Source organism: Macaca thibetana, chromosome 13 (assembly GCF_024542745.1).
Source record: "Macaca thibetana thibetana isolate TM-01 chromosome 13, ASM2454274v1, whole genome shotgun sequence".
Lineage (NCBI taxonomy): Eukaryota > Metazoa > Chordata > Mammalia > Primates > Cercopithecidae > Macaca > Macaca thibetana.
The window spans coordinates 106,733,351-106,757,811 of NC_065590.1; the positions used below are offsets into that span (position 1 = coordinate 106,733,351).

Below are 24,461 nucleotides of genomic sequence, written 5' to 3' on the forward strand. Positions count from 1 at the left end.
GCTGGTCTTTAGCCACGTGTGACAGAAGGAACACGGAACTCGGAATTCGGGCACCTGGTTCAGGATGGGGTGTGGAAGACACAGTGGATGTTGAAGGAGGAAGCGAGGCCCTGAGTATTTCCTAGAGGAAGATGAAACCTTGTTTCAGGTTGGCTGGTGTGGGAGGTGTGGAAGCCACAGAGGGCTGCTGAAGAAGGCAGACGCCCTTAGAAATGTAGGTGAGTCAAGGATGCAGCTTAAGTGTGTAACCTGCTTGGGGTGTGTGTTCATGGAAATGTGCTTGGACAACGTGTGACAAAAAGACGCCATTAGGATGCGATACGGTCAGTATTCCACCTCACTCAGCGTCACAAAAAAATTTCAATTCGCTGATTTCTTTATGCTCCTGCAAGGTGGTTTCTCTGTCCTGCTTTTTATTGGTTTTGTCCCCGTGGCATGTCCTCCAGCCAGTGGTAGCTTTCTAACATAGTGTTCACCTTGCACCACCATTCTGGGCATTATGAAAAACTCAGGCCATGGGTTGCAGATGAGGTATCTTCCTTTTGTTTATCTTGAGACTGGTCTGTATCTGGGTCACTGTCCATGTAACTGCCTTGTATACTACACCTAACTGCTGCAGTTCGCAGAGCAGTTGAAGAAGCTTCCTCAGAGCACACAGCACACAATGGCCATCCACTCTGCCCTGCAGAACCTGTAGGAATATGGTAAACAGGAACGCTGTCATCTCGTGGGTCAGAGTGGCTTTGGATAACCATAACTTCAATCCTAATACTGCCATCAAGTTCATTTGTGATTTTGGAGCAGCTGTTTATATTACTGGTCAGGCTGGGTGCAGTGGCTCATGCCTGTGATCTCAGCAATTTGTTTGAGAGGCTGAGGTGGGAGAATTGCTTATGCCCAGGAGTTCAAGACCAACCTAGGTAACACAGGAAGAACCATCTCTATAAAAAATTAAAAATTAGCCAGGCATGTTAGTGTATGCCTATAGTCTCAGCTGCTCGTGAGGCTGAAGTGGGAGAATTGCTTAAACCTGGGATTAAGAAGTTGAGGCTGCAGTGAGCCATGATTGTGCCATTGCACTCTAGCCTGGGCAACAGAGTAAGATCCTGTGTCCAAAAACAAGACTATTTGCCACTTGTTTGTCAAAAAAGCAAACAATGAACATCAGTTGAGCCAAATACTGATTTCTAAGCTAAAAGAAAGTAGACTTACTCTTTGTTATTTGATACAGAAATTTAAAAGTACTAAAAAGATGTTAACAGGACACCTACCTGAGTCCAGGCTGGCCAAGGACCTTAGACGATATCAGTTACCTTTGCAGACAGCATTGCCTGCTTGCGTGGGAGTCACCCACTTGGACATTCCAAATTCACCTCAAACTCAGTGATCTCTGATCAAGTGCAGCACCTTCACCTGGCTCCTGATGACCCCTGACCTTCTGTGAACTCCCTGCTTCTGTGATGTCACCATCCCCCATCCAGTTACACAGACCATGTCCTCTGCCTTTGTCCTCATGGTCCATTTTCCACCTAAATATCTCTTAATGCCACTCCTTTCTCCACACCTGCTCATCCCAGCCATCATCTCATGCTTGTATTGGACCAGGTTTAACTCTCAACATTCCTCTGAAATAAAGACAGTTCAGCTAGAGTTGCTAGCGTGGGCCTTGGGGTGAATTCTCAGTACAGCTCTTTGATTTAGTCAATAGTCTTTCTAGTGCCTCAGGACAATTAGAATAATGAACAAAGTTAACACGGCAGGAGGGGGCATGTCAGGAAGACTGAGTTTGTCAAAGGTCCTGATGGCTTTGCCAGACATTTGTACAATGCTCCTCTGGTCACTACAGGGACCTGCTGACAAAGCACATGAGCCATTTGTCAGAAATCACTCAACTTCATGATGCACACGCACAAGTGAATACCATCCAGCAGCTCCATCTAAATGCTGTCCATGTCCTGACATCTGGTAAGTCACTCTTCCAAGTGTAAACAACCTCCCTGAGCAGTAAATTTACCCCTCACTTTTTAAAAGTTAGGTAAGATCTCTCCTGTAGGGAGAAGCTTTGTTACCAAATAGCATGCCAGCACACTACTTCTTAAGAAAGTTCAAGGAAATCAACAATCTGACCAAATATTATACAATGGTAAATACCTGGGGACCCCCAGCCCTCACTCTCAGAATCCCCTCAGACTCCATCCAACCTTCTTTCTCTTCCTTAGTTATCCAAATCGTTCAGTGAAAAGAATCAGTGTGAAGAAGGTAAGTGAGACATCCCAGTCACAAACCCACGAAGTGGCAAAGCCAGGGTTCCAGTCCAAGTCCACACAATGCCAAAGTCATGCTCCATGCCCTGTTTCATACCTTTGAATTGGTCTGAAAATAACCTGTATTAATCATTAAGGAGAAGAGTCTAACCTGAACCCAGGTAGTCATCACAGCTGGTGGCATTTTTCAGAGGTAATACTTGTAGCATAAACTGTAGCATGCGTATGAAATCACAAGGAATACAGCATCTCAGGGTCCCAGGATGAGAACGCATCAGTAAAACCTCCTTAGGAGCTACACTCCACCTGTGCTTATACATAGCAGTCCCCCAACAGCTTCTCCTCAAGCACACGCAGAACACTCTCCAGGACACAGCATGTTCGGCCACGGAATGAGTTCTAACAAACTTAACAAGACTGAAATCATAACAATCACCTTTTACAAACACAATGATATTAAATTAGAAATCAATAGCAGGAGGAAAGCTGGAAAATTCAAAAATATGGGAAATTAAACAACGCATTCTTGAACAACCAAAGGGCCAAAGAAACTTTTTTTAAATATTTAATATCATGAAACAGGCAAAAGTGTTTTCATCCTCCCCAAAACTTTTATGCAGCACAAGCAGTTCTGAGAAGGAAGTTTTTAGTGATGAATGCCTACATTAAAAAAAAAACAACAAAAAAAACAAAACTCAAATGAACAAATTGGATAAAACAAATTGGATAACCTAGAAGAAATGTGTAAGTTTCTAGAAACTTACAACCTACCAAAACTGAATCATGAAGAAAGAAATCTGAACAGACCAATAACAAATGAGAGAACCAATAATCAAAAATCTCCCATCAAAGAAAAGCCCATGATCAGACGGCTTCAGGATCGAATTCTAACAAATATTCAAAGAAAAATTAGTGCCAACATTTAAATTATTCCAAAACCTGAAGCTAGAGGAAATACTTCCAAATTCATTTTATGATCCCAGCATCACCCTGATACCAAAGCCAGACAAAGACACCACAAGAAAATGATAGTTCAATTATCTCCAAGGAACATAGATATAAAACTCATCATAAAATACTAGGCAAAGAAATTCAACAACAAATTAGAAAGATTACACATCATGACCTTGTGGGATTATCCAGCAGATACAGGATTGATTGACTGTACTAAAATCAATGTGATACCCCCCTTTAATAGACTAAAAAATAAAAAACTCCCTCTTATCTCAATAAATACAGAAAAAATATTTGATGAAGTTCAGCTCCCTTTTATGATGAAAACTCAGCAAAGCAGGTTTAGAAGGAAATTTCCTCAACATAATCAAGACCATTTATGAAGACTGTGGCTAACAGCATAGTCAATGGGTGAAAATTGAAAGATTTCTCTCTAAAATCCAAAAGAAGGTAAGGATGCCCACACTTGTCACTTATTTTCAACATAGTCCTGGAATTACTAGCATGAGCAATCAGATGAGAAAAAGGAATAAAATACATCCAAATCAGAAAGGTGACATTAAAAACATCCCTACTGTGGATGAAATGATCTGGTATGTAGAAAACCCTAAAGATTACAGACACACACACACACACACACAATTAGAAGTAATAAATGAATTCAGTGAAGTTGCTGAATACAAAATCAACATCCAAAAATCAGTTTCATTTTTATTACATGAATATTGACCTATCCAAAAGAGAAATCAAGGAAATAATTCCATTTATGATAGTGTCAGAAAGAACGAAATATGAATAAATTAAACAAGGAGCTGAAAGATATGTACCCTAAGTGTAAATTAGTTCAACCATTGTGGAAGACAGTGTGGCAATTCCTCAAAGATCTAGAACCAGAAATACCATTTGACCCATTACTGGGTATATACCCAAAGGATTATAAATCATTCTACTATAAACACACTTGCACAAGTATGATTTCTGCAGCACTGTTCACAATAGCAAACACTTGGAACCAACCCAAATGCCCATCAGTGATAGACTAGATAAAGAAAATGTGGCCCATATACACCATGGAATACTATGCAGCCATAAAAAGGGATGAGTTCATGTCCTTTGCAGGGACATGGATGAAGCTGGAAACCATCATTCTCAGCAAACTATCACAAGGACAGAAAACCAAACACCACATGTTCTCACTCATGTGTGGGAGTTGAACAATGAGAACACATGGACACAGGGAGGGAAACATCACACACTGGGCCTGTTTGGGGGGTGGGGGTCAAGGGGAGGAAGAGTATTAGGACAAATATCTAATGCATGAGGGGCTTAAAAACTAGATGACAGTTTCATAGATGCAGAAAACCACCATGGCACATGTATGCCTATGTAATAAACCTTCATGTTCTGCACATGTATCCCAGACCTTAAAGTGAAATAAAATTTAAAAAAGAAAGATATGTACCCTAAAAACTATAAAACATTAGTAAAATGGAAAGACACTGAAGAAGACACAAATAAATGGGAAGGTATTTTATGTTCATAGATCAAAAGAATTGACATTGTTAAAATGTTCTTAATCCCAGAATTTTGGGAGGCTGAGGCAGGTGGATCATGAGGTCAGGAGATGGAGACCATCCTGGCTAACACAGTGAAACCCTGTTTCTACTAAAAATACAAAAAATTAGCCAGGCATGGTGGCAGATGCCTGTAGTCCCAGCTACTCAGGAGGCTGAGGCAGGAGAATGGGGAGAACCTGGGAGGTGGAGCTTGCAGTGAGCTGAGATTGCGCCACTGCACTCCAGCCTGCGTGACAGTAAGACTCTGTCTCAAAAAAAAAAAAAAAAAAAAGTCATAATACACAAAGTGATAAATAGATTCAATGCCATGCCTATAAAAATTTCAATGGCATTTTCCACAGATATAAAAAAGGCCTAAAATTCATATGGAACCATAAAAGACCACAAATAACCAAACCAAGAAAGAAAAATAAAGTTGGAGGCATCACACTTTCTGATTTCAAATTATATTAGAAAGCTAAAGTAATGTAAACAGCATGGCACTGGCATAAAAACAGACACACATGTCAGTGGAACAGAAAAGAGAGCCCAGAAATAAACCTTGGTCAACTAATTTTCAACAAGGGCACCAAGAAGACCCAATAGGGAAAGGATCGTCTTGTCAATAAATTGTGCTGGGAAAACTGAATATCCACATGCAAAACAATGAAATTAGATATTTATCTTGCACATACATGAAAACACACTCAGAATGGATTAAAGACCTGAAACTGAAAGACTCTAGAAAAACAATTGGTTTTGCTCCTTGACATCGGACTTGGCAATTATTTGTTGCACAGGCAACAAAAACAAAAATAAACAAGTGGGAAGACATCAAACTAAATAGTTCCACACAATAAAGAAAACAATTTTAAAAAGGCAGCCTACAGATTAGGAAAAAATATTTGGAAACCATATATCTGATACAGGTTTAATATCCAAAAAATATAAGAAACTTACACAACTAAATAACAACAATGACAACAAAAACCCCCAAACTTGACCCCCAGTGTGGTGGTATTGGGAGGTGGGGCCTTTGAGAAAGTGATTAATGCCCTCATAAAAGAGGCTTCAGAGAGAGTCCGTACTCCTCCTGCCCTCTGGCCCTCTGGCCCTCCCTCCATGTGAGGACACAGCCTCCGTCCCCCGCAAAAGCAGCAGCAGCAGCAAGGAACCATCTTGAGTGGAACCCCCAGGGCCTCACCAGACCCCGGTCCTGCCGGTGCCTTGATTGTGCACCTCCAGCCTCCAGAGCAGAGAGTTAAATTGCTGTTCCTTATAAATGACCCCATCTGAGGTATTTTATTATAGCAACACAAACAAGCCAAGGCAGCTAGAAAGGAAACGGGCGAGACCACAGGAGGAGGTGCTCATGCAAGACCCTCTATGTGAGGGCACACAGGCTTGGCGGGAAGAGCTAAGGAGGGCGTCTCACGTCAGCTGAGAATATTCCTCACCAGCCACTGAAAATGTGGGGCTCTCGCTGGCAAGAGGCCGAGCACGGCTGTTTCTCCAGCTGTCAAGAAGCATCATATGAGTTACATGAACATGTATTAGGTTGAACCAGATGAAATTGCTGTTTGACCATTTTTGATGCCAAAAATATGGATTTGATAATATTCAACTTTGTGTGTCTTCTTGACATTTTAGTATTTTTGTTGTTAAATAAAATTATTATATTTGTTCATACTTCATATTGTTTATATTATTACTAAATATTTATTTTTCAAATCATAGTTATTTTTCATTTTTGAAATTTATTTTTATTTTAAAAATAACTTACTTCCTTGTATATATAGTAGTTTTGTAAATGTCATACTTTATTCCTTCAACCAGGCTGGAGTGCAGTGGCATGATCACAGCTCACTGCAGCCTCGACCTCTCAGGCTCAAGGGATCCTCCCACCTCAGCCTCCTGAGAAACTGGGACAGGCATGTGTTACCATACCCTGCTAATTTTCGTATTTTTGGTAGAGACAAGGTCTCACCATGTCACCCAGGCTGGTTTCAAACTCCTGAACTCAAGCAATCCTCCTGCCTGGGCCTCCCAAAGCGCTGGGATTACAGGTGTGAGCCGCCACACCTGACCTCTGCCCCCACCCCTCACATCAGCAGCCCTGGCTCAGCCTCTGCTGTTATTGGGATGCACAGAGTGGGTGCCCCTGGGACCCCCACTGGTGATGAAAGCCAAGGTCCTCCAGCCTGGGCTTCTGCCCTGAACTCTCGACCTCACCACGCGTTTGTCCACCTCGCCTCTGCTCTGGAATATCCAGTCACCTAAATGCTGTCCTGGCCGCACCTCGCCCCAGCCTGCAGCCCTCCCATCTGGCTCAAGGCAGCTCCCGTCTTCCAGGTGCTCTGGCCAAGCACTGGAGCGTCCTTCCTTCCTGTCTCTCTGCCCCCCAAATCCAATCTGACCGGAAATGCTGTCGCTCTGCTTTCAGAACATTTCTGGGAGCCGGGACACTGCTCACCCGGTTCATGGCAGCAGCACCCAAAGGCTCTTCCTCTTCTGCCCTCAGGCTGAACGCAGCAGCACAAACCCACTGGGAGGCGCAGCCAGTGCCTCGTGCAACGTCCTCAGGGCTTGCTGGGGTGGGACGGCGCTTCCGATTTACTCAAAATACCGATTACGTCCTTTCCCTAACTTCCCCTATCTGGTGATTCTTGTAACTCTCAATTCCTCGAACACGAGCGTGCCTGGAGCACCAGTGCTGGAGACTGAGGTGCTGACACTTCCCTAGAGGGGAGGCAATGCGGAATTGAACATGCCTTCTTTCCCGACACACGGAAATAAATGTGCAAGAAAACAAAAAGACTCACAGAGAGCTGCCAAGGCCTAGAGACGTGCCCCATGTGGCATTAGCCCAGGTGGGCCCCGTACCCTCCCTCCCTGGCCTGGGCTTCCTCATCGGCAACGTGAGCGGCTCGGGCTGGGATTAGGTCATCGCAGGTCTCTGTTCTAGGCCGGCCGTGTGGGACTTATCAGGCTTCCAAATCTGTTCTAGGCTCATCGGAGTTTCTCAAATGCCAGGCAGAGAATAAGATGACGCTGGAGACCCTGCTGGTGGTGAAATTACCTGTGTTTCCTTCTCTGTAAACTGTGGACTCTCAGTTTCTGTTTGTGGCTTGTCTCTATAATTACTTAAGATTGCACTGCATTGATCAGGGCTCGAACGATGTTTGCAACGAAGTCTGATGTACTGACGGAGCTAATCGACCTCACGTAGCATTGATTTCACACCCCGTTCTCAGGGCTTGTATTCATCCACTGATAGGCAGTGTCTGGGCACTGGGCCCATAGCTGAGGGTGTGACCTGATGGAAACATTTGGCCTCTCACCTCAGGGTCGCCTTATCCAGGAGGCAACATGGGCATCGTCACCCCCAGAACCATGAGCACTTCAAAGCTAAAAAACGGCTTCAAAACCAGAAACATAAGCTACAAACTTAAAATTAACACCTGATTTATTAGTCAAAAAAGTTACTTTTTTCATCTTGGCCACATGATTGCAACTAACGTATTTCTTCATCAGTTGTATTTATCATGTGATGCTACTGCATTTGACGTTCAATCTGCTGTGAGGTTTGGTGTTCGAGGCCTGGGAAAGCCTCACAGAGGTCCTCCTCCAGCCATCTCCCCACCCATCTCTACACTCTAAGTCAGGTTCCCTCATCAGCCGGGAGACCAGCCGTTCAAACCCATTCACTTTCATCTCTGACACTGTAAGTCAGGTTCCCTCATCAGCCGGGAGACCAGCTGTTCAAATCCATGCACTTTCTGCAGCCCCATGATGTATTTGCACATCAGTTTGGAGGCAAGTAAGTTGCTGACTTAAGGTTCTGACATTTTCTTGCTCTTAATCTTATTGTTCAGGTTAAAACTCTGCCCCAATAACTTAGTTTCTAAATTGAGTAAAAAGCACATCAGCCTCCCTGTCTAATCCTAAATGCTCTGGACGTTCCATGCTTGAAAATTAGGTCGTCGGTTTTCAAAATGTGGATAGGAGACAGAGGCAGCATGATATAAAGATAGAAAATGGTTAACAATTCAATCGTTATGCACGTTTATCTCTACTACACAATCATTACAGACGTTTATCTCTTCATTTCCTTAAAGGGAAAAAGTGGAATCACTAAATAGAATTACCAGCTTAGGCAAGTTAGGCATTGATTTGTCAAACCACTCTCTAGATTAATAATAAACTTCAAGTTTCTAGGATGCTGGACTCTAAGATCAATACCTTGTACCTTTAAAATACATCTTCCATCGCTTTCGCTCACATTAAAAGGCATTGTTTTCTGGTTTTAGTCCAACAGAAGTCATTGTTTTAGAAGGCTGAAATAGTCTTTCTCAGTAGATACTAAAATTGCTTTGCGGAGAAGGAATCACTCATCTCAGGCCTTCATTTCACAAGCCCTTGTCCTCAGTTCCTCACAGCATAAAATCCGAATGGTTTGCACTAAATCCCCCAGGGCCTGGCACCATGCCGAGTAGAGCTCAGTAACCTATTAAACAGCCAAGTCAGTAAAATAGAACAGGTTATGAATGAGCAGACTATGATGTCTGAAGATGGAGACAGAAAGTGTAAAAGGAAACCTTCTGCGTGAACCTTTAAATTCCGCGTCAACCTTTATCTTCCGCGTGTCCCTTTATCTTCTGCGTGAACCTTTATCTTCTGTGTGAACCTTTGTTTCTACTGTGGCAGGCACCTGCCTCTCTCTTGGCCTCTGGTTCTACCCCACTCTCATAACTGTACTCAATTTTCTCTTTAATATATTGAACAGTTTGTGTTAGGACAGTCCAAAGTTGATGCCAAGGGGCAAATTTTCTAAAGCTTTGGATGTTTTCTGTATATACATTAAGATAAAATACAGAAGAGGAATACAGGAAAGAATTGCCAAAATATCTATCATATAATATTGTAACGTTTAAAACACATGCTTTATGTATAGTGCAATGTTGAAAATACCTTCAGAAGTATTGATAGTATTTGTGAGAAAGCCCTCATTTTTACTGTATAGATATTACATAATATTTACCATTGTAACCATTTTTAGGTGTGCAGTTCACCAGCATTAAGTTCATTCACGTTGCTGTGCAATCAGCCCCACCATCCACGCCCAGGGCATTTTCATCTTCCCAAAGTACAACTCTGTGTCTGTTAAACCATCACACCCCTCCCCCACAACCCCTGGCAGCCTTCGTTCTACTTTCTGTCTCTGTGAATTTGACTCCTCTAGGGAACTTCACACAGAATCACACGTTAGCCTAGCTTATTACACACAATGTATTGTCTTCAAGATTCATCCATGTTGAAGCACGTATCAGAGCTTCGTTTTCTAAAGGCTGAATGATATCCCCTTGTGTGTATACACCACGTTGTGTTTATCCGTTCATTCGTTTTTGGGCATTTAGGTGGTTTCCACCCTTTGAATATCATGCAAAACAGTGTTTTGAACACCGGTGTACACACATCTGTTCAAGTTCCTGCTTCCAATTATTTTCAGTATATAACCAGAAGCAGCATTACCGTATCATGTGGGGAGTCTATGTTTAGTTTTCTGAGGAGCCCCGATACTGTTTTCTGCAGTGGTTGCACCATTTCACATTCTCATCAGTGTGAAAGGGTTCCAATTCCTCCACATCCTGGTCACACTTGCTATTTTCTGTTTGCTTGGTAAGAGCCACCCTAATAGGTATGAGGTGGTATCCTCATGGCGGTTGTGATCTGAATTTCCTTTGGTTACTGATGTTAAGCATCTTTTCATGTGCAATAAAGTTATTGGCCATCCATGTGTCTTATTGGAGAAATGTCCACTCAACTCCTTTGCCCATAGTTTAATTAGGCTGGTCGTTTTCTGTACTTGTTGTGCTGTAGGAGTCCTTTATATATTTCAGAAATTAATTCCTTATCAGATTTATAATTTGCCAATATTTTTTCCAATTATATGGATTGCCTATCCACTATGTTGATAATTTCCTTTGATGCACAAAAGTTTTCAATTTTAATAAAGTCCAGTTAATCTATTTTTTCTTTTGTTACCTGTACTTTTGATGTCATACCCAAGAAACTACTGCTAAATTAATATCATGAAGCTTTTCTCTATGTTTTAAGAATTTTATACATATACTCTTATATTTAGGCCTTTGATCCATTTTGAATTACGTTTTTGTATGTGGTGTGAGGTAAGGCTCCAACTTCATTCTTCTGCATGTGGATATCAAGTTTTCCCAACACCACTGATTGAGAAGACTGTCCAGAAAGTTCTCATTTAAAAAAATAATATTCAAAGGATGCATTGTCACCAGTTTTTAAATGCTAATTTTTATATTAAAATACAAAAATATTTATCACTTTTCTGCACTTACCCTATGTCAGGCACTACAGCAGACACTTTGTACCCATAATCCCTAAGGTTCCCAGAAGCCTTGGAAGTTTATTCTTTTAACAAATATCTGTTCAGTGTCAATTTATTTACCAGTTACTTTTATGAGTGCTGGATTTAGCACTGATTAAAAAGCAAATGAAAATTCCTGGTTTCTTGAAGATTAATTCTAGCTGGGGACACAATAAAGAAAGAAAATGTAGAGAATCACAGCTAATTAGTCCTGGGAAAATAAACGAAGGAAAGGTGATAGGAGTGTGGGGCAGTGGGGGCTGCAGTTTAAAACACAAGCCCTGGGGCTCGCAGCAGAGGCTTCTGAGTGTGGACCTGAAGCTGGGAGAAAGCTAGCAGGGAAAGTGGGAAGGTCACGGCATCCACAGCCTGGAGAGCAGCTTCAGGGAGGGCACAGGCCAGGTCAGCTGCAGCAGGGGAGGTCAAAGACAAGGTCAAGGAGTTAGTGGGGTTGGGGAGAGTTCAGACCTACAGGGCCCGGGAGCTGATTCGAAAGACCTCGAGAGATAGGGGTTGTCATTCTCATCATTCTCCAGCACCCCACTTTATGCACCCCACGCAGCTTTGACAGCTTTGGTGTCATGCCAGGATGCCACAGGGAGCAAATTCTGCAGGTGGACCAGGGCCCAGGTCAGCCTCACTCCACAGCCTGCACTTCTTTCCACTGGGCCCTACTAACCAGCCCCAGCTGAGAGGGACACAGTGACTTTTAGGATGCTGATTAAATCACAGTGTGTTCACTGATTGCAGAGTGAAAGAGTAGCTTCTATTTTTTGTCACCCAATACAAGGAATGTCATGCCTTCTGCCTGGAGTGCCCCTCTGGCCCCCTCTTGCTAACTAATTTGTATTCATGTTTCAAGTGACACTTTTTCCAAGCACTGTCCTTGACCACTGGATCTAAATCAGCGCTGCCAATCACGCCTGCCTGTTTACTAGAGCCCTTGATATAAATTTCAATTACATCTCGATCTCTGGCTTTATTTGAGTAACACATTCCACCAACACTGGGTTGGGAATCCCTAAGACCAGAGCCTGTGACTTGCTCCCAGGGTCTCCAGTGCCACCGCTGCTCCAGGTTCACCATGGATGCTGGGAAAGGCAGAGCTCAATGACGTGTACAGGAACATACAATGCCAGAGACAAGCCACGTCGTCGAGCCCTGTTAAAATACTGATACCTGGTGTCAATTTGGATCATAATGTTCACACAGCAGATTTATTCCATGCCGTTGCCATGTGCCACTCAGCCCGAAAAATGCTTCCTTTCATCTTGAATCTTGGCCCCAGCAAACACGACACTCCCTTAATGCCCCTGAGCAGGACATCAGGGAAACGGTTCGCGTAAAACCCAGGAATCCTTACGATAATGAGCTGTGTTACAAATCCTACTGCATCCTGACACGAAATTCTATTTTCTCAACAACCACATCTTTGATGTGTGTCTTTCAGATACAATACATATATTTTAGGATCAGGTAATGTGAATTAGTTTTGAAGACACACACAGGAGTGAGTCTGCTTCCTAACACTCTTTTCTCACGATGGGACAGAGGAAGCAGCTCGGTGGGGATGAAGATGACCTGCAGGCTCTGGGCCCCGGCTCCGCCCTGGGTACTGTTGGGACTGACCTTAGGACTTACTGTTAGGACTTAACCTCTTGGACCCAGATACTTGACCTAAGATGCTGGGACAGTCTGGCTGAGCATCTTGAATTCTGTATGATCCCTAAATCTTTTTCCAGCTCGAAATTTTCATGATTCTAATTATACCACCCTTTGAAATTCCTGGGAATATTGTCATTTGAAATACGATATTGGTAAGGTCTCAAGCTAAAAAATATTCATGAAAGAGCCCTTTCCCCCTTTCCATGTGGACCATATGGATTTAGGGTCACTTTCAAGTATAATATTAGGGTTTGGAAACAAACTGCATTATTTTTTGGAACAACTAAAGCATTTTTATTACGTGTACTTTGAGCATTTGTGGAAAAAATACACGTACTAAAAAAATTGAAGTGGTCTTCTGTGCTATTGAAGCTTTGTAGCTACATCAAGGATAAATTCAAAGGCATCAGTTGTTCAGCAAAATGACAGACACCAGAGTCATCAAAGGCAGAAAGAACCACATCACAGTTCCTTGACTCATGTCTGCCTCTCAGCCTCAGCACTGCTGACGATTTGGACTAGACGGGTCTCTGTTGTGGGGGGATGTTCAGCCGCATCCCTGGTCTCCATCTAGTAGATGACAGTGCCGCCCCCAGTGTTCCCAAACAAAATGTCCCCAGAAAGGGCCGGACGTCTCCTGGCAAACTTGCCCATAGTTGGGAACCCCTGGCTTACATGGAATGACCACAGGCCCCATACCCTTGGAAGAAAGCCCCTCCTCACCCTCCCACAGACTTACGAAGGTGAACACAAGTCCTTGCCCCCACACGAATGGTCAAAAGACCACTTGCTGTTGCAGATTGTAGGTGAAATGAGTCCAGTACCTGCTGCCCAGTGCAGCTGGCCGTACCCATGTAAGTCAGTCAGTTGCTGCAGCCTGTACCTGAGAGATAATTAGAAACCCAGAGAGGCTGATGCAGCTGTCAAAAGTCACACAGCCAGTTGAAATTATTCATGGAATCTGTGGTCTCTCTAGATTGTAAACTAAATCCCAAATTTTAGACTTGGAGGATCAAATTAACAAAGTAACTCAAACAAGTAGTGAAAGCCTTTTCTTTATCATTAGAAATTTAAAATATTACTGTTTCTACACACTTAAATCTTTATGTAGTAAAATATTTAAAAAGTTTAAGTTCTGTCATATTGAACTGACATTTATCAAACAATTACATGCCCAGGTTTTCCTAAATATCAATAGAATTTTGACCTAATTCAATTATCTTTTCCTTCTTTAAATTCCCCATCCCAAGCAAGTGAGAAAGGGTGCGGGCAGAAGACAGTGAACGGAAGTGGCAAGTAGGAATTTACGGAGCGATGTAAATGCAATCGTGACACCTCTCCACACTCCCTGAGGTCTCCCGCTCCTCCCCATGAAGCCATGAGTGAAAGGAGAAGCGGGAAATGTGAACATGGAAGGCAGGGTCCACCCTGCAGGGCACGGACCACACAGCATCTTTCCTCGTCGTGCAGCCGAGGGAGCTGCAGTAAAGAAAACATGCCCAGCTGTCCCTCCTCCCTCCAAGAACTCCTGCTGCTGCAGAGAGGAAAGGAGCCTTGAATCTCTCAGCAGATCTCCCTCCCGATGTCCAGCTGCCTGTCATCCTCATTCTGTCGTGTTTTGGGCTCTCACAGCAGCCGGAACACCACCTGCCTCCTGGCCTGCACAGCCTTTCTTGGACTATTCAGAGGCCACAACCTCAAGCAAACCTTGGGCAGGCGCGTGTGCGTGAAAACCACGAGGGTGGTGTGGACCAGCAGTGCGCGGACCCCGGGAGGCACAGTCACCACAGGTGCACGTGTGTACGGGGAGTGGAAAGAGACGAGAGGGGGAGTAGGATGTGCGGAGATCGCGAGCAAGAATTCCACAGCAGCAAGAGGCATGCTCAGAAAGTCCTGAGAACAAAGTGGGCATCTGTAAGAACAGGAAATAGAACCTTCCCCAGGATCACTTGGGATCCACGGAAAGAGACTGGAGACATGGAAAGACAACAGACAAAGGACGGGCGACTCCCCGGCATTAACTCGCCTTCCTGCCGGCGGCGCACCAGCAACTTTTCTATCCGATGGCCACAGCTGTAGCCTCTTTTGGGCCAGAAGAAAAGTGGTAACCTAACAGGTGAGTTTCTTATTGCAAAATTATCCCCTTGAAGACACCCAACCAGTTTCTCTTTCTGAAATCATTCTCGGAAGGGTGGGTTGTGTGATCGCACCCAGTTATTTCCTCCCTTCCTTTAGGAGAATGTACAGTTCTGCTCGTTGTCACCTGACTTGCAAGCCTTTATTTTTTATTTTCCTAATGCACATAGTTTATTTGGTGATTAGTTAGCCTTCTGTGGGGGAAAATCTTGCATCTGATGCTGTGTTTCTAGTCCGGTGTGAATTATAGAGGCTTCTCTGGAAACTAAGAGTAAAATAGAACTTAGAAAAAATAGGATCCAGCAATCCCACTGCTGGACATCCCTCCAGGGAAAGGAAATCAGAATGTCAAAGGATGCCTGCACCCCATGAAGATAGCAGCAACGTTCACAATAACAAAGTAATGGAATCAACCTACGTGTCCATCAGAGATGGACGGGTAAAGAAAATGTGACATACATATTTACACACAAAAAATGCACACACGCATACACTCACATGCATACGCACACACAAGCACACACAGACACACAGACACACGCAGGTGCACACACGTAGACACACGCAGGCACACACATGCAGGCACACACAGGCGCACGCAAGGACACACGCAGACACGCAGGCACACGCAAGGACACACAAGGACACACGCAGACACGCAGGCGCACGCAAGGACACATAAGGACACACGCAGACACGCAGGCGCACGCAAGGACACATAAGGACACACGCAGACACGCAGGTGCACGCAAGGACACACAAGGACACACGCAGGTGCATGCACACACACGCAGGCACATGCACCAGACACACGTAGGCACACGCAAGGACACACAAGGACACACGCAGGCACACACACGCAGACACATGCAGGCACATGCAAACACGTGGGCACATGCAAGGACACACAAGGACACCTGCAGGCACACGCAAGGACACACAAGGACACATGCAGACACAGGCACACGCATGCAGACACACACATGCACACACATTGGAATACTATTCAGCCACAAAAAAGCATGAAATTCTGTCATTTGCAGCGATGTGGATGAAACTGGAAGCATTAGGTTAAGGGGAATAAGCCAGGCACAGGAAGACAAACATCACATGTTCTCACTTGCATGTGGGAGCTGAAAAAGACGATCTCATGGAGGTAGAGAGTAGAACGATGGATACCAGAGGCTGGGAAGGGTGTAGGGGAGGGAGGATGGAAATAGGCTGGTTAATGGACACAGTTAGATAAAAGGAATATATTCTAGTGTCTGTAGAACAGTAAGGTGACTATAGTTAACAACAACAGATCGTGTATTTCAAAATAGCTAGAAGATTTACAACATTCCCAATACAAAGGAATAGTAAGTATTCAAGGTGGTGGGTATCATAAATACCCTCATTGGATCATCGCACATTCTATGCATGTGTGAAAATATTGCACGTGCCCCATAAATATGCACATTATATATCAATAAGAAAATAAAAAGCCAGCCATCTTGAGCTGAAAAGCAATGTGTGCAGTCACTCCAGACAAAAGCAAAACAAACCAAAAATAAAAGATCAATGAAGACTGGCAACAAATAGAGGTGTGTATACAATAATAACCAAGAAAAGTCTAAAATCTACCAGCAACTGGGCAAGGAGGACGACTGCCTACCCAGCAACCAAAACTTCATTTTCCCCCTAAAAGTTAAACGTCAAAATGTCATGAAATAAGGCCTCCCAACGTTTGGAAGAGAACGCATGACTACAGAAAGTTTTAACCAGCAAGATGTGTTTCATCCAATAAGCGTTAAGTAGCATTGCTCAAAATGCTCCCACTCATGGGACCTTCCTGAGAAGTGTCCTCTAAGGGAAGTTCCCCCCCACCATGACATGGATCAAAGTGAAGAGACCAAGAATGAAAAAATCATGATAGGAAACAACTACTAGCGAGAATCAAAAACAACTTAACATAGACATGTCTAAAGAAATCTGTTTACGAAGGCAGATTCAGACTTCAGAAGTCTGTTCAATCACGCACTAGACGATGAGAAATATCAGATTGTCTATTAAGGAACGGATTGCATCTGCCTCCCCCTGATTTGTGTGTGGAAGCTCTCACTGCCCTATTGGAGACGGGGCCTTGAGAAGGCGTAAAGGTTCCAGGAGGGCACAAGGGTGGGGCCCTCATCCAACAGGATGGCGTCCTCATAAGAAGAGAAAGAGATGCTGGAGATGAGGTGCACAGAGGAAAGGCCAGGGTAAAAAGTTAATTCTAAATCATTATTTAAAATGCAAGCAGTAGCCTGTTATACAAACTGATATTGAAATGTATTTTAAAGTTATAATAATTTTTAAAGTATTATAATTGTACAGTAACTGACAAATATGTAAAAAGAACACACTTAAAATACCCCCAAGGAAATATATGTTTTTATATGTTTAATACAATTTCTTTCTCTCAATATATAACATGAATTAAAGCATTAAGTATAATAGACAAAAAATTTTAAAATTATTTTCAGAAAGATTCATAACTACTGGAGTCTAACAACTCACTGTAAGGAATTTATTTTCAGAAAGATTAATTTCTTTGAAAGAGAAAAAAAGTCTAAAATGAGACTGTGGAGCTGTTAGGAAACACATAACGAGAATTTTTTAATTTTACTCTGATAGTAAAAGAACTCATTGATTATAGAACTCATTGATTATGTAAATAAGAAGGTACAGTGTAATTGTAAAAATAAACACTGTAAACAAGAGTAAGCTAACTGCTCAGAGTAGTCATTGCTAATATTTGGGGTATATTCGTATTTTTGGTTTAGGAATAACAATGATAGTAGTAACGAGAACTATAACAGTAAAAACTACCATTCATTGAAGAGTTGTTCTGCACTGGAAGCCAGGTCTGTGATTTCATTTAATCCAACAGCAATTCGAAGATGCAGGCAGCAGATGGGGAAACTGAGGCCCAGGAGGCAAGCGAGGCTCCATTCAGTCAGGGAGTGGGGGCTGGGAGCCACGCTAAGAGCTCTTTCTGACCACAAACTCACTCAGCCACAGCAGCAACGCCACATCCCGCAGGCATCCTGGAACTTACTGAAAATTGCTCTGCATACATTTTTTCTGATTTTTTACTAGGCAATCTGCCATGAGCAGTTACACATGGCTTTAAATGGTTTTAAAAAATATTTATGTCTGTACAGCATTCCATTTTAAGCTGTGCCATATTATTTTTACTTTTTCTTCTATGCCTGGACAGCTAGGTGATTTTCCATGCATTAGGCTACAAAAATGCATCACTGGACAACTTTGATATAAACCCACAGAGATGTGCACATGTCAAGATATATTTCTAAAAATGGAATTACTAGGTCAAAAGGTGTGGACATGTTTAAGACTCTAAAAATATTTTGTCTAATTACCTCCCAAAATTTTGACCAATCTTCATTCCCACAAGCTGTTTATGAGAAGGTACATTTCCCTGTGTCCTGCAGCACTGATGAGGACACTGTGAGAGCCGTCCACTTGGCGATGTAGCCAAATTTTAACTTTAATGTATTTTATTTCTAAGAAGCTTACATTTTTTCTTACTTTTTAAAGCAATTTATTTTATTTTTGAAATTTTTGGTGATTCATTTGAATTTTTCTTATTAATTTGCAATGGTTCATTACATATTATGGAAATTAACATTTCTGTCATGCATATGAATATTTTTATTACTCCATTATTCATTTTTAAAACTGTTTTGATGTTTTGAGGACAGATTTTAAGTTTTAATATATGTTAAACCTTGATGTTTGATTACTATGTATACCTAGCCCTAAAATATATACCTTACCAAAAATCTAAGACACAGGCCACTGCTTTCAAAAGGTTGTGGTTCCCTACTTTAATAGAAAGCAATTCCATCTCTACCAGTCAATAAATTAATACATAAAGATTAGCTGGGCGTGGCGGCCTGTGGTCCCAGCCACTTGGGGGGCTGAGGCAGGAGGCCTGCTTGTGCCCAGAAGTTTGAAGCTGCAGTGAGCTGTGATCACGACACCACACTCCAGTCTGGATAGAAAAGCCAGATCCGAAAGGAAGGACGGAAGGACGGAAGGACGGAAGGACGGACGGAAGAACGGAAGGAAGGAAGGAAGAGAAAGAAAGGAAGGAAAGGAAGGAAAGGAAGGAAGAAAGGAAGAAAGGAAAGAAAGAAAGAAAGAAGGAAAGAAAAAGAAAGAAAGAAAGAAAGAAGGAAAGAATGAAAGAAGGAAAGAAAGAGAAAAAGACAATTGAATTCCAGATTCTTTTTCATCCTAAATTTAATTTTTTAAAAATCCCAACCAAGTTTTTTACCTTCAAGCCTCATATCTTTAGTCTATTTTACATTGATTGTTGTCTGTGGTGTGAAAAAAAGGCTCTAACTTCATTCTTCCAGACATCCAGTTTCCCAGCACCATTTGCTGAAGAGACTGTCCTTTCCCCATTGTGTACTCTTGGCACCTCTGTCAAAAACCAATAAACTATAAATGCACGAATTTATTTCTGTCCTCTCAATTCTGTTCCATTGGGCTTTGTGTCTGTTTTTATACCAGTATCACGCTGTTTTGATATGTATATATTTATAGGTTTGTAATATATCTTGAAGTCAGGTAATGTAATGTGCCCAGCTTTGTTCTTTCTGCTCAAGACTGCTTTAGCTATTTGAGGTCTTTTGGGGTTCCAAATTAAATTTGAGGATTACTTTTCCTATTTCTGTGAAAAATGTCAGACGGGGATCAAATTGAATCTACAGATTGCTTTAAAGAAATTATGGGGGACACACTGTGTGACATTAATCTGGGCAATGATTTTTTGGAGATGACCCTAAGAGCATGGCAAAAAAAGGAAAAATAGACAAATGAGATTGCATCAAATTAAAAAAAAAAAACTTCTATACTGAAAAGGAAACAATAGCATGAAGAGAAAATCCATGGAATGAGAGAAAATATTTGAAAACCATACATCTGATAAGACATTAATATCCAAAATGCATAAGGAACTCAAAAACTCAATAGCTATAAAACAAATAACCTAATTTAAAAATAGGCAAATATCTAAAGAGATACTTTTCCAAAAAAGACATACACATGGCCAACGAGTATATATTTTTAAACGTTCATCACTAATCATCAAGGAGATACAATAAAAGTCATAAGATACCATCTTACACCTGCGAGAAAGGCTATTATCAAAAAACAAGATGAGTGTTAGTAAGGAATTGGTGGAAAAGGAACCTTTTCACGCTGTTGGTGAGAATGTAAGTTGATACAACCATTATGAAAAGTGTTTTTGTTGTTGTTGTTGTTGTTTTTAGACGGAGCCTCGCTCTGTCCCCCAGGCTGGAGTGCAACGGCACGATTTCGGCTCACTGCAACCTCCACCTCCCGGATTCTAGCAATTCTCCTGCCTCAGCCTCCCCAGTAACTGGGATTACAGGCACCCCCCCACCACATCTGGCTAATTTTTGTATTTTTAATAGAGATGAGGTTTCACCATGTTGGTCAGGCTGGTCTCAAACTCCTGACTTCAGGTGACCCACCCACCTCGGCCTCCCAAAATGCTGGGATTACAGGCGTGTGCCACCGCGCCTGGCCCTCATTATGAAAAGTTTTGAGTTTCCTCAAAACATTAAAAATAGAACCATATTACCCAGCAACTCCACTACTGGGCGTATCCAAAAGAAATAAATTAGGATCTAAAAAATATCTTCAGTCCTGTGTTCACTGTAGCATGGTTTACAATAACCAAGGTGTGGCATCCACCTGAGTGCCCCCAATAGATGAACTGACAAAAGAAACATAGTACACAATGGCATACCATTACCATTCAGCCTTGAAAAAGCAGGAAATCCTGTCATTTGTAACAACATGAGTGAACTTGGAGGACATTATGTTAAATCAGATAAGCCAGGCACAGAAAGACAAATGCCACATGATCCCACTTCAATGTGGAATCCAAGACAGCTGAACTCAGAGAAGCAGAGAGTGGAAGGGCGGGTACCAGGGCCAGGGAGAGGGCACGGGAGATGTTGGTCAAAGGATGCAAAATTCAGCTGCACAGGAAGAATGAGTTCCAAGGTCTGTTGCACAGCACGGTGACTATAACTAGTGGCAATGTAACATATACTCGAAAATTGCTAAGATGGTATATTTTAAACGTTCTAACCACAAAGGAAAAATAGTAAGTATGTGAGACAATGGATGTATTAATCAGCTTGATTTAGCCATTCCACAGTGTATGTATATAAATATGTACCAAACATCATGTTGCCCATCATAAATACAGAAATTTTCCAATTAAAAAATTAATGTTAATTTCAATGCAATATAAAATGGTTATTTAAAAATAATATCATAGTCAAGAAAACACAGTAAAAACTGATTTGTCCGGGTTTTGTCATCTGGAGTTCTGTTACTTCTAACGTTGCATATCTGACAAATTATTTTGACATGAAGAGATAAATTTTAGGTAAACAACTGGACACTGGGGTTTTGGGTGAGGCAGGATCTCCTAGGCTGCATGATGACGTCACTGCAAATACACCAGCTTTCTCCTGAGCGTGAAGCCGACCCTGCAGCACAACTCTGAGTCACCAAAAGGAAGTCAAATTATGTGCACTGTGATCCGGGTTCTCTGTATTTTAATATATTTGAATTATTATTTTTCCTGAGACAGGGTCTCTCTCTGTGGCCCAGGCTGGAGGGCAGTGGTGGGATCACAGCCTACTGTCGCCCTGACCTCCTGGCCCTAAGTGATCCTCCTGCCTCACCCTCCTGAAGAACTGGGAATACAGGCACACACCAACACTAATTTTTATAGACGTTTTTAGAGATGGGGGTCTCACTATGTTGCCCAGATTGGTCTCAAACTCCCGGGCTCAAGCGATCCTTCCACCTCAGCCTCCTAAAATGCTGGGATTATAGGCATGAGCCCCCATGTCTGGCGTCTTTGAATTCTTTGGGAACGAACTAATGGTGACGTCTGGCTATAACGTAGCCACCGCTCTTCCCTGGGCTTCTCTTCTCGCTCCACCTGTACCTTCCTTCAGGATTCAAAGAAAACATAGTCTTCATCAAAAAGAATTGCTATTATATTCTTAATTAGTCAGATAATTTATCTTCAGCCAGGCTTGGAAAAATATTATTTTTTACTTCAATATGAGTCTTAGAGTTTGAATATTTATTTTCAAAAATACAGCTCCCATTTTCCAGGGTATATTTTTATGAAAGAATTTGTCTGTTTCAAAGACACATGGGTGGTGTGGCTTTTTATGACTTTGGTAAATTGCAGCTGACAAAATAATGAGGATATTAAGCCTGCATCCTCGGAGAATATGAAGGATGGAGAGGAGGGAAGAGTCTGGCCAAGCGTAACATACAGCCAGCTCTGGCTCTCAGTCTGACCTCTGACATCTGAGGTTTGGATTCGTTACTCTTGTGAATTCCTTGTTCTAAGAACAACTTAAGAAATGAGGGATGTCTCCTAGGCATTGAAGGGCTCTTGAAGGTCAAAGGCACATGACTCAAATTTGCATCAGACGAACAGGTCTTTGTGACTAAAGGAAATGTCCTAGATAAAATATGCTGTTGCTGTGTTTGACTCATGTATGGAAAAGCCATACAGTCACCCACAAGGAATCATGTTTGAAAGGGTCTATTTCATCCTAGGTGCCCTCTTGGGTGTTAAGGAGATGTTACTGTTTTCTAATCCCCAACTAATTAGATTACAGTTGTCAAAACAAGTAGCTTCAGCCTGAGAATGAGGATGTAACCAGAGTGTAAAGGATGCAAAGCAGTTACCAAATTTTCTTCTGATAACCAATCAGGATTATCAAGGTACATTTATTATACTCTTAGTTATGTTATTTTTTATTTTGCAAGATACTGTATGAGAAGTATAGGGATACTATGAAAAGGAAAGTATTTCAAACAGTAGCTGGAACTACCTCCAGGGTACTGCAGAATTTATAAAATTCATTATTCAATTCACTCAAGCAAACTAAATATCACAGCATTTTAGGATACAATCAAAGGCATATATTAAAATATATTATCTGGATGGGAATAAGATGTAAAATCACTACTTAAGGGTACATGATTTTTCAATAAACATGTAGGAAGGAAAGGTGGCAAAAGAATGGGAGAGGTGAAGAAAAACAAAGAAAAAATAAGAAGAAAAGAAACAGAAAATGAGGAAGAGAAAAGAAGGAAATTTCCCCATGCCAAGCCCTGCACTAACTTAGAAGTGGAGACAGAGGTGAAGACCCAGCCCTGAAATTAAGAAACTGACATTGGAGCCAAGTGTCAGACACTGGAAAAACTCACAGTGATACAGTGTGATAAGGAGGGAAAAAGACTTTACATACACACACATTTCATTTTAATTATTTTAATTGTCCTCATAGCAAAACTGTATAGTATGATAAATCAAATTCTAACAGATAATTACCTAAAATGAAAGGAAATCAAAAACTGTATTCAATTTTCATTTATTATTGGAGGAGATCACTTTCAAAAGTATAAAATAAGAGTTTTACCCTGTAATATCTTCAGAAGCATATGAGGAAAGAAGAATATACCAACTTAAAGAAAATAGATATAAATATATATGCATGCACCACAGTTTTTTAAAGAACATCTTGGGAAAATATAACTGCTTTAAGAAATATACTATTTTTTATAAAGCTCTAAATATTATTAACAAAGACATAACTGTAAGAAATCGTTACTTTGGTAACCCAAATGATAAATGGAAACTAACATCAAAAGGAAAACTAATTCAATAGCTGAAGATAATGTTACAGAGAAAAATCAAAAGTCAATGAATGTTATGTTCTTCATACATATAAAACAAAAGCATAATAAAATAATAATTAGGAAATATTTAATGAGAAAAAAGCTAAATGTGATTCGAAATTACTATTAGAAAAAAGAAAAAGTAGCAGTTCATATTAAGTCAGATTTCATATGTCTATATGGTCTGTAAAAGAAGTTAGATAAAAATGATAAATGGTTTACTATTCTCATTTTTTAAAACCTATAAACCTAGTATGTATTCATTCTAGCATTACAGACTTGCTGACCAGGTATAGTAAATAATCTATTATGGAATTGAAAATGCCTAGAAACAGAAATCCATTTACCAATGCCTGTTTTCTTTAATTTGATTAATATCCATTTCTGTGAAATGCCCAACTAGCAAATGTGTGACCAATGGCTATCCAAGTAACTAGCCTTGGGTCTTTAAATACAATTCAATCTAGCTGACATAACAAAGACGTCAACATTTTTAAAGATTAGCACCATCACTTAGCACACTGAATCCATCAACACATCAAAAGGATTGTATACCATAAAGGGATTAGATAACAGAAGATTTATCCCCAGAATGCAAGGGTAGCTCAATACAAAAAATTCAATCAATGTAATCACATTGATAGAATAAAGGAAACACACACACAAGCAACTCAATAGATG

The 24,461-nt window shown here is 41.5% G+C and overlaps 1 long non-coding RNA gene across 6 annotated transcripts in view; it reads right to left on the minus strand.

The window, feature by feature from the left end:
- Nucleotides 1–24,461, minus strand: part of LOC126933467 (uncharacterized) — an 85,367-nt gene that overhangs the window by 34,941 nt on the left and 25,965 nt on the right. For 5 of the 6 annotated variants that reach the window (XR_007718597.1, XR_007718601.1, XR_007718602.1 and 2 more), the window contains exon 1: nt 1,272–2,185. The exons of the other annotated variant lie outside the window; for it this stretch is intronic. This is a non-coding gene — a long non-coding RNA (uncharacterized LOC126933467). Of the gene's footprint in view, nt 1–1,271; nt 2,186–24,461 lie in introns of those variants that run through there. 6 annotated transcript variants of the gene reach the window in all.